The sequence below is a fragment of the Melanotaenia boesemani genome, chromosome 1 (assembly GCF_017639745.1).
Source record: "Melanotaenia boesemani isolate fMelBoe1 chromosome 1, fMelBoe1.pri, whole genome shotgun sequence".
Taxonomy (NCBI): Eukaryota; Metazoa; Chordata; class Actinopteri; order Atheriniformes; family Melanotaeniidae; genus Melanotaenia; species Melanotaenia boesemani.
Window position 1 is genome coordinate 17,605,729 of NC_055682.1, and position 14,929 is coordinate 17,620,657.

The window sequence follows — 14,929 nt, forward strand, 5'->3', positions numbered from 1 at the left end:
CTTTGAAATTGAGTTTGAGACCACTCTGGGACAAATTTCTTCTGTTCTGTGTCTTCCGATCTCCCTTCCATAATAATAGATGAGGCTTAGCAATGAGGGGTGTGCCTGTATACCGTACTCCTCTGTATCACATCAAGACAGACCCATATTACATAATGGGGCTGTCTTGATGTCTTGAAGATGGTTATCTTAAACGCTGGCCAGAAAACCTGCATTTTTCCTGAGTGTGCACTAAGGCCTTATTCAGAAATACATGGACATTTTTGATAAATCGAAATTTTCTTCCAAAGTAAAGACATTCCTAAGTTTTTTTTAAAGTGCTCACATAGAGACAAGAAGAAACAATGACACAGACACAGATTGCTTTCTGATGAAGCCTTACCAGTCACCATGGGCTCATCCCTGATTTGTCACATTCCTCATGACATGTCCATCACAGCTATGCAACCCTTCCAAGCTCATTCACATGAATGGAGATTATTTAAGAAATTACTATAATTTATATTCAGTTTTAAAATTAAAATACTTAATTTTCCTGTTCCTCTAACATGTGTGGCAGTGTAGTTTAAGGTGACAGTTGTAAAGCTGAAGACCCTGGTTTGAGAGCTTTAAGGGGTTGGGGCCTCCCTCGCTTCATGTCTATCCTAAATAGCTATGTAATTGTGGAGCTGCTGGTCGTATGTTCCCTGCTGTGTGGAGACGAGAGCTTCACTGCTTCAGTCCTGACCTCTTGATCCCACCTTTCTTTCTCTATTTTTTTGCCATCTCTGCTGCTTTTTCTTTCTAATGCGCCATAATTTCTGCCCTTGTCATTCCTCTTTCTCATTGTGTCTCTCACATGCAAAGTGAAATATACTGCACGGATATGTTTCTATCTGTGGTAAATAATCAAATTTTCAGCCCAGCAGGGAGGGCGGACACATGCAGGGCTGCAGCTAGTCGGGAAGATTTGTTACCACACTGGAGTTTAGGGGCCAAGCAGGTGTCTTTTTTAAAGGCTTAACAGTGACATGAGATAAAGTGAGAACACACAAATGGCACACTGTAGTCACTGTCAGTGTGTGGGCAACCTCCATTGGTTATGCACAGATTAATGAGAAAAGTTCAATGAAGATGTAATATTAGTAATTTATTAATTTGTCTTCTGATCCAGTTTGATGGGATCTTTACTCACTTATCTATATAAATTTGGTGTATGTATCTTTGAAAGATAGAACTGACATGATGAGAGGCAGATTTGTGGTTTTATAATACTGGAGCACAGGATACTTTAGTATTTTTTTTTCTTGTCTAACAAAAAATCCTTCTGAGCCTGCAACAGAAATATTGTTTTTCTCTGCAAAGTTCAGAGGGATTTGAAATAAAACGCTATTAAAATTCATGTGTGCAGCTTGGCTTCACAGCAGCTGTTGACATAATTACAGAGAGAAAAAAGTGTGAAATTAATTTCAAATTTAATGTAAATTATAGTGATTGGCAGAGCTGCGCTAATCGCCATTCATGTACAAAGAAAATATGCATGCCTCAAGCTTGTGCCAGAGCATGGAGAGTAGCTCAGATAAATAGGCCATCAGAAAATGGACAGAAACAGACATGCACAAAAATAAATGTGAAATGTACAAAAAAAAGCACATTCATAAAGAAACCACAAAAGAAGAAACTACATCAAAGTGGAATTGATATTTCTCACAATGAAATAGTGCAAAATAACATATACAAAAAAAGTCTTCCTTCATTTGGGTGGGTGGCTGTTCATCTCAAGCTCGAGTTCTCTGGGACCTGACGGTTCTGTGAAGTATCTTTGTTCCAAGGATTGGGCTCTTCTGGAATGAGATGTTTGACGTTTCTCCAGGTATCTGTTGGAGCCAATTCTCCAGTGTGGGGGACATAGTCTCCCGTGCTCCAATGAAGACTGGTACTACTGTTGCCTTCACCTTCCAGGCTTTCTCCAGCTTATCCTTGAGTCTTTGGTATTTCTCCAGTTTCTTGTGGTCTTGTTTTTTTTCCTGATATTGCCATCGTTTGGGATGGTTACATTGATCACTATGGCTTTCCTCTGCTGCTTATCCATGATTACAATTTCTGGTTGGTTGCCACCACCATTTTGTCAGTCTGTACCAGGAAATCCCACAGGATCCTAGCGCTCTCATTCTCCACCACCTTAGGAGGTGTATTCCATTTTGACCCAGGGTTCTCCAGATGTTTCTGTACACTAAGCTGGCTACTTGGTTAAGCGTTCCATGTATTCTTTGCCTGCTAGTATCTCACCCTGCAGTGAGGTGCTGGATTTTTTCAGGGGCCTCTTTGCACAGCCTGCACCTATAGGGTCCTGCCTGGTGTGGTAGATCTGGGCATTGATGGCCTTGGGACTCAAGGTTTGCTCCTGTGCTGCCCGGATACTGTTGTTGCCACTGAGCTGACTTATCTGGTCTTGCCTTACTCATTGCAGATATTTGGCTGTTGCAGCTTTCCTTGTGGCCTTTTCATGATTGTCATTTGTCTGTGGTATTCCAAGATACTTGTAGCTCTCCTCAACATCTGATATTATCCCTTTTGGGAGAGCAACACCCTCTGTATGGACTACCTTCCCTCTCTTTATTACCATTTGGCTGCATTTCTCAAGACAGAAATACACTGATGTCCGTGTTGTAGATCCTGGTGCTGTATATGTGCATTCCATAATGTTCCAAAATGTTAACATGTAGTTTAGAAATATAATTGACTGTCCAGAATATAAGTAGTTGTTTTTCATCATGGCTGTGCAAAGTAACACAAATTGTGAATGTAACCAAAGCACTGTAAAACTATAATCTTTTTGCTGAAGGTTTGTCTTCATTTCATTCCAGGTTATTTCCTGCTGCTCCAACATCTTCGGTGCTACAGTTCAACTTCATCCCTCACAAAATGAAATCAAGTATTTTTCATTATTTCTCTCTAGTTGAAATTGGTTGCTTAAGTTTAACATTTGTAAAGATGCATTTCCATAGAGAAGGCAGAAAATTAAAAAGGTAGTTCACTGTCAAATACACAAGTGGATTCGATTTGGCTGTTTGTCACATTGTAGTAGGCCCATTTATAAGACTAAGGTGTTGGAGACAGGGTAGGCTTCTGCTCACCTTAAATACTCACTTACTGCATTGATGACTCCTGAACAAAAAATTGGAAAAGAATTAAAGAGCAGTTTAGATCCACACTTCGATACTAGATGCGGTCATCAACCAAATTACTCAACCCCCGTGCATGAGAAATCCAATGCGATTGAATAACTCAGTTGGCGACTGTAGCTCTCAGTCTTTAAACTAGTTTCTAACACATATAACATGTTTCCATGCAAATCAAAGTTTCTTCACTTAAACTTTAACTGTTGCATTAAGTGCTTTTTGCAACATTATTGTTTCACAGAAACGTGTAAATTATAACTATCTTACATGTATACATTTAGAGTTTTACATTGCTTTGTAAAAATCCTAACTTCACATCAATCTGGTCTATGCAGGTAAAAAAGACTTTGTTGTAATGAATAATTTCTTCATTCTCTAAATATATAAAAATAGAGGTGCTTATGTCATTGAAAAAAAAAAGTTTTTCTCAATTTTTGCCAGACTGTATGTGTACTTGATTTAATTGACAATAAAAATGTCAATAAATACATATAATGAACAAGTGTCTTTGAAATATTTTCAAAACATCTGCAGGCACATTTTATGCCGACATCTGCTTCAACGGCAGATAAACCCCCAACAACTCACAGATTCTGCCTTCTTGAGCAGGTCCGACTCATTGCACACATCAAACAACATCATCCTGTTTAGATGGTAAAATTAAAAAGCAGTTCTCACAACTGTTACAACTGTTGATTATCTTTCTTTTTTTTTTTGGCTGAAAAACACTCCCAGACTTCTCTTAAAAGAAAGCTGCAATGATGAAAATAATAATTTACTGTGCTATTTTGGCAGTCTGAGCAGCAATCAAATATATGCTGATTATTGGCAAGCGAATGACAAGAGTCACTAAATCCAAAATGGCTAAGATTTTTCTTTTTTCAATTCAACATCTAAATGTTGTATTTCAATACAAAATCTCTGGAAATCTTAAATTTTGATTTACAAAAATCTGTTGACAAAATGTTAAAACTGAGACTTGAATTAGAAACTGACATGTTTTTTTTTTTTTTTTTTTACTAAAATGGTGTTGATAAAATTTATAATCCTTGGCCAGGTTCCACCGTGGCCAGCTGTTACACATGGACCTCAAGAAGACAGGAGATAAGTTCAACAAACTTCATTTGATACCAGAGATAGGAAGAATGGTCTTACGTCTGGGAGGAAAACGGTGGAGCTAACAGATGAGCAGGTGCGGGTGTGACAGCTTTTCACTGGTCCATGTGTGGTCCATAAACACTTGGGCTGAATGTATTTACTGCCTGCAAGTGACAGTCAGGTCATAGGGTAAGTGACCAGTGTGTGTGTGTGTGTGTGTGTGTGTGTGTGGTCCATGTACAGTTTTAGTTTAGATTGACATCTGTTTACACACTAGCACTGACAGTTTTCTTTTTAAAATCCCTATAAATTCAATCAAGAAGTTTTCAAAGCTTGAAGGCAAAAATTTTGGTATAGGATAATTTTCAGTTTTAGTTAATGTAAGGTTTCAATGTATTCTCATTACCTGTTTGTAGAATATTGTTGCTAGGTATTTCTAGCAACACAAGGGATCAGTGCACCTGTCTGCACATTTGTTCATTCTGTCTATGGTTTTAGTCCAAAAAATTTTGACAGTGACAGCAAACTATAGATAGTATGTATTCATTTGATAAAGGTTATGAGATAAAAGTAACAATTTCTTGGTAAACTATGAAAGTTTAACTCTCTAGTAATGTCACTTTGTGTGTGAGTGTGTGTCAGTTCACTGCTAATATCCATCCACCCATTTATTTTCTTCCGCTTATCTAGTATCGGGTCAAAGTGGTGGCAACCAAAACAGACAAGCCCTGACTTTCTCTTTTTATCTGATCACTTCTTCCAACTCATCTGGCCACTTCTTCCAGTTCATCCGGGGTATCCAGAGGTGTTACGCTGTCACCCCAGCATGTTTTGGGTCTTTTCAGTGCAATAGGGTTTCATGTTTTAACAAACTGCATACGTATAGTTTTACTAGTATTGTTTTTCTTTCTTTTTTTTTTTTTTTATTACAGATGTAAATACAGAGGTGTATGCTGGATGCCTGTCACTCACACGTCATCCTGGCATCTGGAGTACACCCACCTCCATCTAAATTAAAACAAGGAGGGCAAAAGACATTTTCCAATTCAGCAGATGTGAGTCATTTCATCTTGTGATTCAAATGAGTTTGGTGTTTTGTGTGAACAGATGTCCATACCCCGCCTCCTTTATCAACATTAGCTGATTGGGTTTTAGCATGCAGCTTGCTGTGCCTCTGCCTCACAGGTACTAACACACTAATCTGCTTCTGCACAGCTGTGCAGCACAGTGGAGGAGGGAAGGGGAGGTGGGGTGGGGAGCAGAAGAGCAAGGGCAAAATGGAAAGATTGAGAAGGGCTGAGATGAGTTAAGAGAAAGAGATGAAAAGGATAGATAGAGGGAAGTATGGCGATAGGGAGAGCCAGAGGGGAGGCTACAAAAGAGAATGCTGGTGAGACTAAATGAGTAGATTGGGGAAAAACAGATGCTAATCTTTGAAAGATTACACGAAAAAGAAGGAAATGAAAAAATTCAAAAACAAACAATAATCCTGATAGTTGTGGAAGGCCAAAACCTTTCAGGCAGGAATACTGAGGGCTCAAAGTTTGCATGTGTGCATGAAACTGTGTGTGTTCTGAGGGCAGTGGCTCTCAGATAATCCCTCAGCAGCTTCTTGGCCTGTAACAGTTCACACAGAGAGCACCTGCAGCACAGCAAGGGTCACGCTGTGGCGACACTTTCTACTCCAATAGCATGTGTGTTTGCAGGTGTGTGTTACTTCATCATCATAATGCAGCTTTGTGTCCCCCCCAGCTATCTTAAACTCCACTCTCCTCTTCTACTCCTGTGAACTGAGATGTTAGATATCCGTGAGTGTGCATGTGATCCTGTAACAATGTGCATGGCTGTGTGTGTGACTATACAAAGTGGCATGAACCTCTGGCGCGTTTGTTTACCGAGCCGCCGTGCCACAACAACGGGACTCTTTCTGTCTGCGCACCTGTTCAGCAGCCCTGACATCAGCAGCACTCAGCACACAAAGACCACCTCTGCACCTTGGAGGGGAGCATCAGGAGGAGAAAGTGAATGAGGGCTTTGGAAAGAGCAGACTGAAGGGAGTACCACTTATAAGATAGGGAGATAAAAATGAGGGAGAGATGGTGGAGATATGTTAAGCCTGGATGAGAGCAGGAATGGGAAAAAGGTAAAAAAAAATTATTAGGTGAACATTTGACTGCAGAAAAGAATAAACACTGTGAGTCGACAAAGTTAGATTGACTGGTGGTACAGTAGAAAGGGGAAAGTGAGTTGATGACCATTAGTTAGAAGTTAGGGCGGCTTGGTGCTGTGTCCCTTGCGTCATTCTCCTCTATCCCGGGAGTTGATCGGGTGCACTCAGCTTGTGAGCTCATTAAAAAAACACCCATTATCCCAACATTTGCACGCATGGCATGCAAAACTAATTTACTTGTAAGAAATTAAAAGTTCATTTTAATTGAGCTCGCACTGCAGTATGCAAATTAGGAGTACATAATGTACATTGATGCGGAGCAGACAACACACTGAAAATGGACTTAACCCTTTCGCAACAATACTGGGATTTCTTAAGTCATAATTATGAACAGAGGAAATTCTACATTAACCAAGCTGTGAACAACAAAGATAATGTGGACTTCATTGAGAGGAGTCACAGATTTCTGCATTTTTCAAACTGACAAAGCAGCGCAATCATCATTTAAAAAAGAATAGATTTTTTCAAGCCACTTTCGATTTCTATGTTAAAAAGAAAGTGTCTGCCCAACAGATTATAGTGTGAATGCACACTCCTGAAAGTGTAGGTTTGGCCTGACTGTTTCCAGCTCAATAAGTCAGTCAAACCATGAGGATCTATATGCATATTCCCATGATAGAGGTCAGAGGTGTAAGCTAAAGATTGCAGTCAAACAGTAAATAAGATGGAACAGAGCTTTGATTTCTTTTGTGTCTCTTGAGAGTGTCAGCTTAACCTGAATCCTGTGCTCTGACCTTCTTCTTACAACTCCCAGTCTATCGATAGTGCTAATATACTGAAACAGTCATACAGAGGATTCTCTGACAAGATCAGTATGGGATCGGTAAGGTGTGTAAAAATATTTGTATGCTATGATAGGTGCAACTCAGTGAGTTCAAATAAATGACTTTTGGAAAAGCCTGTGACATGTAGGAAAATGTTTTGGTGTTTTCACATCTAAACTATGAGCTTTTTCTAAACACTTTGCACAAAACCATGCTTCGATGTAACCTTTGGTAAAGGATGGCTGCACATTATTGATAATTTCACACATGGATAACATTTCAACCAACTTTGGGCACACACTTTGGTTATGCACAAAAGCAGTGTGTGCAAGAAAGTGGATAAAACATATAAGGAATAATACACTGGCAAGACAAAGCTTAAGTTTTGGTTGGGGCAACTTGAGATAAAACTCCTGTTTTAGGTAAAAGAGATACTATTGTTTGCTAGAAAAAAAATCACAGGAGGTTTTATGAGGTATGCATGGATGTCTGTTGATAGTAACTGAAGAATATTTTGGGAAACATAGAAATACAGCCTGCAAGATTTTGTGTCTTGCATTGTTATACAGTTTTCCTAAAACCAGAACAAAAAACTAAAGAAGAGGAATGCGGGCATCTTAACTCTAACTCTGTCACACAGAACAGGAACAAACTTGCTTTATCAAACACTTGATAAAGCATTTTACTGGATCCTAAGAAGTAGGCTTTTTAGGATCCAGTAAATCAACCAAATGGTTGTTGAGACATGTAGACTGAGGGGCACAAATTAATCTCTTTTATCTGTTTCACAATAGAACATTGATGTTAATCATCCAACATTTACATTAAATATTTCAGTATAAACTCAGCTTTCTATTAGACATTATTAGCTGCAGGAAACATAAAACTAAAGCAAAATTGTATATTGTGAAATATGTTGAATCAGCACTGACTCTGCAAAATGCCTCCTTCAGGCTGCTGTGCTCCACCAGTGACGACAGGTGAATCTGCCACTTATAGGGCATTGCGGTTTGGCACCGGGGGTTGACTACAGAGCTGCGTGGAAGGCGGGCGCGTCGTTAGCTGGCATGTGCAGACCCTTAATGAGCAAAGTGTTGATTTGGCGCTGATCCTAATAGGATCAAAGCTGTCATTTGGCTCCCTGATGGCTGACAGGAGGCCAGGCCTGGCACACCACCAAGAAGGATGCGAGACAACATCACTTTCACAAACTACATAAACAGAGTAAAACTCATCTTCTTTCTGATTTGCTTTGTTGCTTTTGATCTCCATCCTTTCGTGGCTCTCCCATCTTTATTATATGCGCATATTCTCACTCTGCATATACATATGCAAACACACAAAAGAGCTAATGGAGCTCAACTTCATTATGTGAATGTAAGTCAGGAATATGATACAGTCCTGATGCTTGCTCATTTCTGTTTGAATGTGTTGTCGGACTGCTGGAAAAGCCTCAAGGCCATTATTTCTTGTGAACTGAAATCACCCTCAGTGGGGACAATGGAAGCGATGTTTATTGAATGTAGCTAGATGATATTGTAATGCACTAAGGGTTGTCTCAGCTGGCTTCATCTCATTGAGAGGAATGATTTATTGCACAGGAGTAAGTGGGGTTTATTTTGGCTTGGGAGTGCTGCATGCCCTAAGGGCTGGTGATGGATTCACTCGCACACATACATGCATTGTCATCTAAGATACTTACAAAAAAAAGCAGATGTAGTCACATTAAAATACTATGAATTAGTATACAGAACAGAGTAAGTTATAGAATTATGAATGCAGATATTAGAAAGAGAGCAAGGGCAAGAGAAAGGAGACAAAGAAAATATTCTAATATAAAAAATACTCCTCCTACTGCTTCTAAATTAAAATGCAAATGTTTTTTTTTTTGTTATCATTACTTGCCTCATCCTCTTCATCCCACATGCTATCCCCCACCCTTTCACCCTCAAACCCTACCCCCACCCCTCATCTCCTCCATCCTTTTGTCTCAAAATTAGTGAAGCAGAGTGCTCGGGCGGCTAATTATGTATTCAAATGAAAGAGGCTCGTTAATGTTGCACTGGGGAGAGGCAAGATGATTGGGAGAGGGTGATGGAATTGAAATGAGTGCTGGGGTGTCGTTCGCTCGCTCACTCGCTCGGGTGGCGGCGGCTGCGGCGGTGGTGGAAGAGGCGGTGGTGCATCTGGAACCAGCCGAGCGCATCCCGGCAGATGTCACCTCCCGGGGGGTGATTGGAAGGCAGGGAGGGAGAGGAAAAGTGGGTGTGTGTGCTTGGGGAGCAAGGGGGTTGGGGTATAAGGTAGGAAGGCGATGGTCGAGGGGGTGGTGTGTAGAGGGAGGTGTGACGTGGGGGTAAGGAGAAGGGGGGAATACGGTCAGACAGCAGACGCACACTTTACAATGACAGGATGGGTGGGGAGAAGGGAGGGGAAGCAAGGCTTGGAGGGAGGAAGGGGTAAGAAGGGAGGGGGACATGGCTTTGTTTCTGCAGAGGACACACAAAGAGAAATGGGATGGTTAATTTAGCCCAGCAGAGAAAAAGAGGAAAAAAGAAAGAAATGAGCTAATGAGCATGTTGTTGGTGTTGTCACTTTATGTGGTGGCTCTATGGATAACCTGCTGCAGCACATGTCTGTGAGGAGGAGGGTAACTATGATACTAATTCCTCTAAATTGAGTTTTGAGCATACACCTGCTCACAAACAATACAAAAAGTTTTTAAATAAGCCTGCATGTGTGCACATGTGTGAATTCTGGAGCTTAGAGAAAACTTCAGGACACTTAAAATTGTGCACAATACAGAGAAGGCTTTGTTTGTGTTCACTCCACGTTTCAGGGGTTGTGGGATGTTGATTTAAGTGAGGAGTGAGATATTCAGTTATGCTGAGGAGGAAAAAGTCCAGGCTGAATGATGCACAGAGGAAGCGAAAGACGAGGTGAGGTGTTCACACAGTTCACACAGCCATCTGCTCTCTGTGTCCTTCATCTGACATACCTCTCAACCATATTCACCCATATAAGCACACGCAGAAACATTCAACCTGTACATTACATTGACTCACGCACACTCACACACAGTTTGCTCAGCTCTTAGCTGTATTCATGAGGACTGTTCTGTCTGCTCGGTACCCTGAGGCCAATGGCCCTGTGGCCTGCAGCTATCATTAGACAGAGCCTGTACTCTCATTATTGATCCCCTGACTAATAATCAAATGTATGCTCTGTCTCTAGGGGGCACCACTGGGACCAGTGGCCCCCCCTACATGCCTTGCGCCTCTGTTGTAAGGGTGTTCCATCAAGCCACATCAGTACACATATATTGTTGACTTTCTATCTATCTATCTATCTATCTATCTATCTATCTATCTATCTATCTATCTATCTATCTATCTATCTATCTATCTATCTATCTATCTATCTATCTATCTATCTATCTATCTAGTGTCTATGTTTCATTCTCTTTCTGTCTTTCTCTTTCTTTCTCATCCCCTCCCTTTTTTCTGTGAATCTCTGACGGAGATGCATGGTGTTTCTAATTTGGCATGCAGACATTAATTCCAGCACAGCTGCTGCCTCCTCCTCCTCCTCCCTCCATCCTATCCCCACCCTCCTCCGCCACCCTCAACCCCACATCTCCTCCTCCCTCACTCTCTCCCTGAAGGCTTCTCTCTAATGTGCAGCTTCAGAGAGGCGCGGCAAATTAACACCATTTGTTCTACGGAGCATGCCTTCTTCTCAACACTACAAGCATATCTTATGAGGTTTGTCTAAATGTGAGAAGGAGCAGGAAGGAGGAATCCACATAAATGTTACTGTGCTGTTGTTTTTTGTTTTTTTTTTCTCTCTTTTATTTTTAAAATCCACAAAAGATGTGAGCACATAACAAATCTCAAAATGCAGGTGTATTTTTATTTGCACAAAAGATTGCAACCTTGTTACTTTTTTTTTTATCTCCTCACGGTTGTGCCTTCAGTCATTTGCCTCCACTCACCACCACTGACAGAGATCAAAATGTATAAAATGCCTCTGATATAACAGCAAACATCTGTGCTGCTGTTGCTGAGAAACATGTCACTTTAGTCAAAATGCAGCACTCCACAATCCATGAAAACAAGTGTATTACTCAGACTTAACACTCCCCCTCCCTCCAATAGAAACAAATGCCAGTTTTGTCAGAAAAATAGAAGGTGAAATGGTGGACCATATGGGTGAACAGTGGAAAGGGAAGAAAGGAGGAGAGCAAGAGTGGGGAGGAAGGTGTAAAGAGGCAGGAGCATCTGGGTGCTCCCAGACAGGTTGTTTTGGTATTCTAAGTCTGGGCTGACAGGAATATTGAATATGGCAGACCTACCTTTGCATTTGCACACAAAGGAACACAGCAGTATGCACAGATACACACAAACAAACACAGCCCTCCAGACTTCCACCTGCCCACCGCCCCCTGCATAGACCCAGCAGGGCTTTCTCTCTGTGGGCACAGCTCCTTTTGAACCATGAGCCGACTCCCTCCTGACCCCCACTTCTTGTCCCCCCACCTCTTAAAACCCCTCTTATTCTTCCTCTTTTATTTACTTTTATTTTATCTCTGCTCTCCTCAGCCCTTCTCTGTCTCATACTACATCTCCACTCTCCTTCCTTCCTCTCCCTTTCTCCTCCTTCTCCTCCTTGCCTCCAAGATAACAGCATTATTAACTGCCCTAGTTGACCTATACTCCTGATAAACCCATTCTGCTGAGGGTCTCTGCGTATCTCTCCCTGCTGCTGCATGAAGATTACTATCTTCTGGACTAGAGGAAACCGTAAACACTGAATGATCAGAAGAAAACCTGCATGGGAAGAGATGGTAGGTACAGATACACCCAATCACATAAACAGAGAGAAAAGTGAGAAATTCAGAGGGACATTCAATGTATTCATAGCCAAATGTTAAAATGAAATGTTTAGAGAAGTTAATAATGGTAAAATTACATCAGCTACTAATTAGCTGATTATATGAAAGCAATTTGATTAGCTACAGTGGAAATCGTGCCGGATGTGGGCCAGAGAGTAGTCAGCTGTGCCTCAGCTGGGAGAGCTGAATAACCTCTTTACTACAGGTGCATGCTGGGAGATTGAGAGGGAATCTGGCTCTTAGCATAGCTGGCATCAGGAGAGTTTATTTCATAAACAAAAACCGTCTATTGTTACATTTTTACTGGATAGGTATAAAGAAGCTGAGGGGGCAGTTTAAGCGAGAGAGAGAGAGAGAGAGAGAGAGACAGAGAGAGAGAGAGAGAGAGAGAGAGACTGTATTTTCTTGAATGCTGAGAGAAAAAAAAAGAAAAAGCAGTAGAAGGGATAGAGAGTGAGAGAGAAGGGAAGAAGTGTTGCTGCACTTGGAAAGCTGCCGCCACATCTGCTCGTCCATGATGTCTGCGCTGCAGCCGTCAGCTGTCATTTTGGACCGCAGTCAAGTGGAGCAGAGGTACTGCCTGGCATCCAGCCTCCCTGCCTCCTTTTCTACCCAGAAAGCTGGTTTGTGTTTCTGCTACTTCAAAACTTGGCACGTTTTCCTTCCCTTAGTCCTCTTCTCACTTTTGGCTCTTGACCTTGACTCTCACAGTAACAGATTTGTTTATTAATCAGGGGGAGAAAGTCAATATGCTCAAGCAATCTTCAGGGTTCCTCTTGCAAATATTTGGTGTAAAAATAGTTGGCCAGTAAGGCATATTATAAAGTTTTTGTTGTATCTCTGAATAATGCCCTCTAAACTATTATCCAAACAACAAGCTGATCCATCGTGGAAAACATGCCACTAACAGCCCTACAGGATGGATTACTGTAGAGCATTTAGCCCAATTATCAGCACGAAACCAAGAATTTAAGTGTCCAGTGCATTAGCCAGGGTTGTAAAAAACGGCATTGTATTTAAGCACCACTATTAGGATTCATAGACAAACATCAGTTATTCAACACTCTCTTCATTCCCCACCCATCTGCCAAATAAAAGAGATGAACAGAGAGGAAGACTGGAAGAGCAGGAGAGTTCAGCAGGGTAAGAGAATGGTAGAGAGGAGAAGCAAGAAAACAATCCATCCAAGTACTCACAGATATAGAGTAAAACATTTTTATGTATCCAGGGAAATCATGGGAATGAAAAGAAACACAAAGGAAAAAGGATGTGGTAAGGTGAGAAGATGCTCTTATATGGCGTACTGTTGTTGTGCATTAGGCAGCCAAGCTGCAGGGTGATGAAAAAATAAATAAATAAATAAATGGTCTCTTGTCTGTGTGGTGCTTTGCTGTGCTGTGGTGCCTGGTTGCCCATGAATATTCCATGAGGCAGAGAGTGGGGAAGTGTGCTGCCTGGAACATCTGGTCTAGTCCACAGGGACCCTCGTGGCGAGAAAGCTGCAACTTCAGGAGGAAAGCAGGGAAAGGAGGGCTAAAATGCCAATAAAACGAACGGAGGAAAAAAAACAAAACAAAACAAAAAAAAAACATCAGCAATCAGCGAGCCTGCTCATCATATGGTTGATTTGTTTTGCTAATTTGGTTTTAAGACCAGCAGTCCCAGCTTGTATTAAAAACAAACTGAATGAATGAGTTCAGTTTGCAGAATAAACAACATCATCGGGACCATTTTTCAGCTTCAGCTTTGTGCATGCACCTCATCCTGCATACTTACTTGAAGGACATGTTTGCATATTGATAATGTCTCATCAAAATTGGCAGGGCCCAAGATAGTTAGGTATCACTGATGGCAGAGTGTTTTTAATTGTGCATTGAGATTAATATTCAGAAAGCACTTTGATTGTGTTGCAAGATTATGGTTGCACTCTTTAATATGTCCACTTTTATATTATATTCAAGATTCAAGATGTTTATTGCCACGCTCTACTATACACATAGAGTGAAATGTAAAGTCCTGCCCAGACAGTGCCACTATAATAATAAGCCAAATAACAATAATAAGTAGTAAAAAATTATATTAAAATAGGAATAAAATGAGATATGATTATGTAAATGATGGAAAATCCATCGGGTGGACATGCAAAGCATTAATTCAATAGTACCTAATGTAAAAGACGAAACCTGTCAGAACTCTTATACAGCAAACAGACAACTGTTGTCATACATGTTTGGAGTGCTAGTAAACCTATGTCTTTTTTGTATTTTGTGTGTGCACCCGTTACCTTTTCAACTCTACCAACCTCTTATTTTGGCTATAATTAGCATTGCATCCTTCAACAAGAGTGTTCAGCCTGATTAGCTGTTCAATGTACAGAATAAAAGCAGGTGGGAGTGAAAAAAGAAAGCTAACAACTAACTTTAAAGCAACATTACATATGTTTCCTACTTCAAAACGCTATGTGACTCATTTTGATGGAACAATCATCGTGCACATTCCTGGAGCCCTCTTTTCTAAGAAACTACAAGAAACCACATCTCACAACTTTTTTTCCAGCCAGAGGCATCAGGTGACTGCTAGACTTCGCTTTATAGCACAACGTCACACTCCAGCATTTGGATGTCACGAGCTGTTTTGAACATACACCGTGGCCGATTCTGCAAAGAAACTGAAGAGGACATTATTGAAGAAAGTGAGGAAAAGAAAGAGAAATGATAGAGTAATGTCAACTGGCTTTTACATACTGGAGAGAGCCCAGAGAAGAGGCAGAATGTGAGATGAA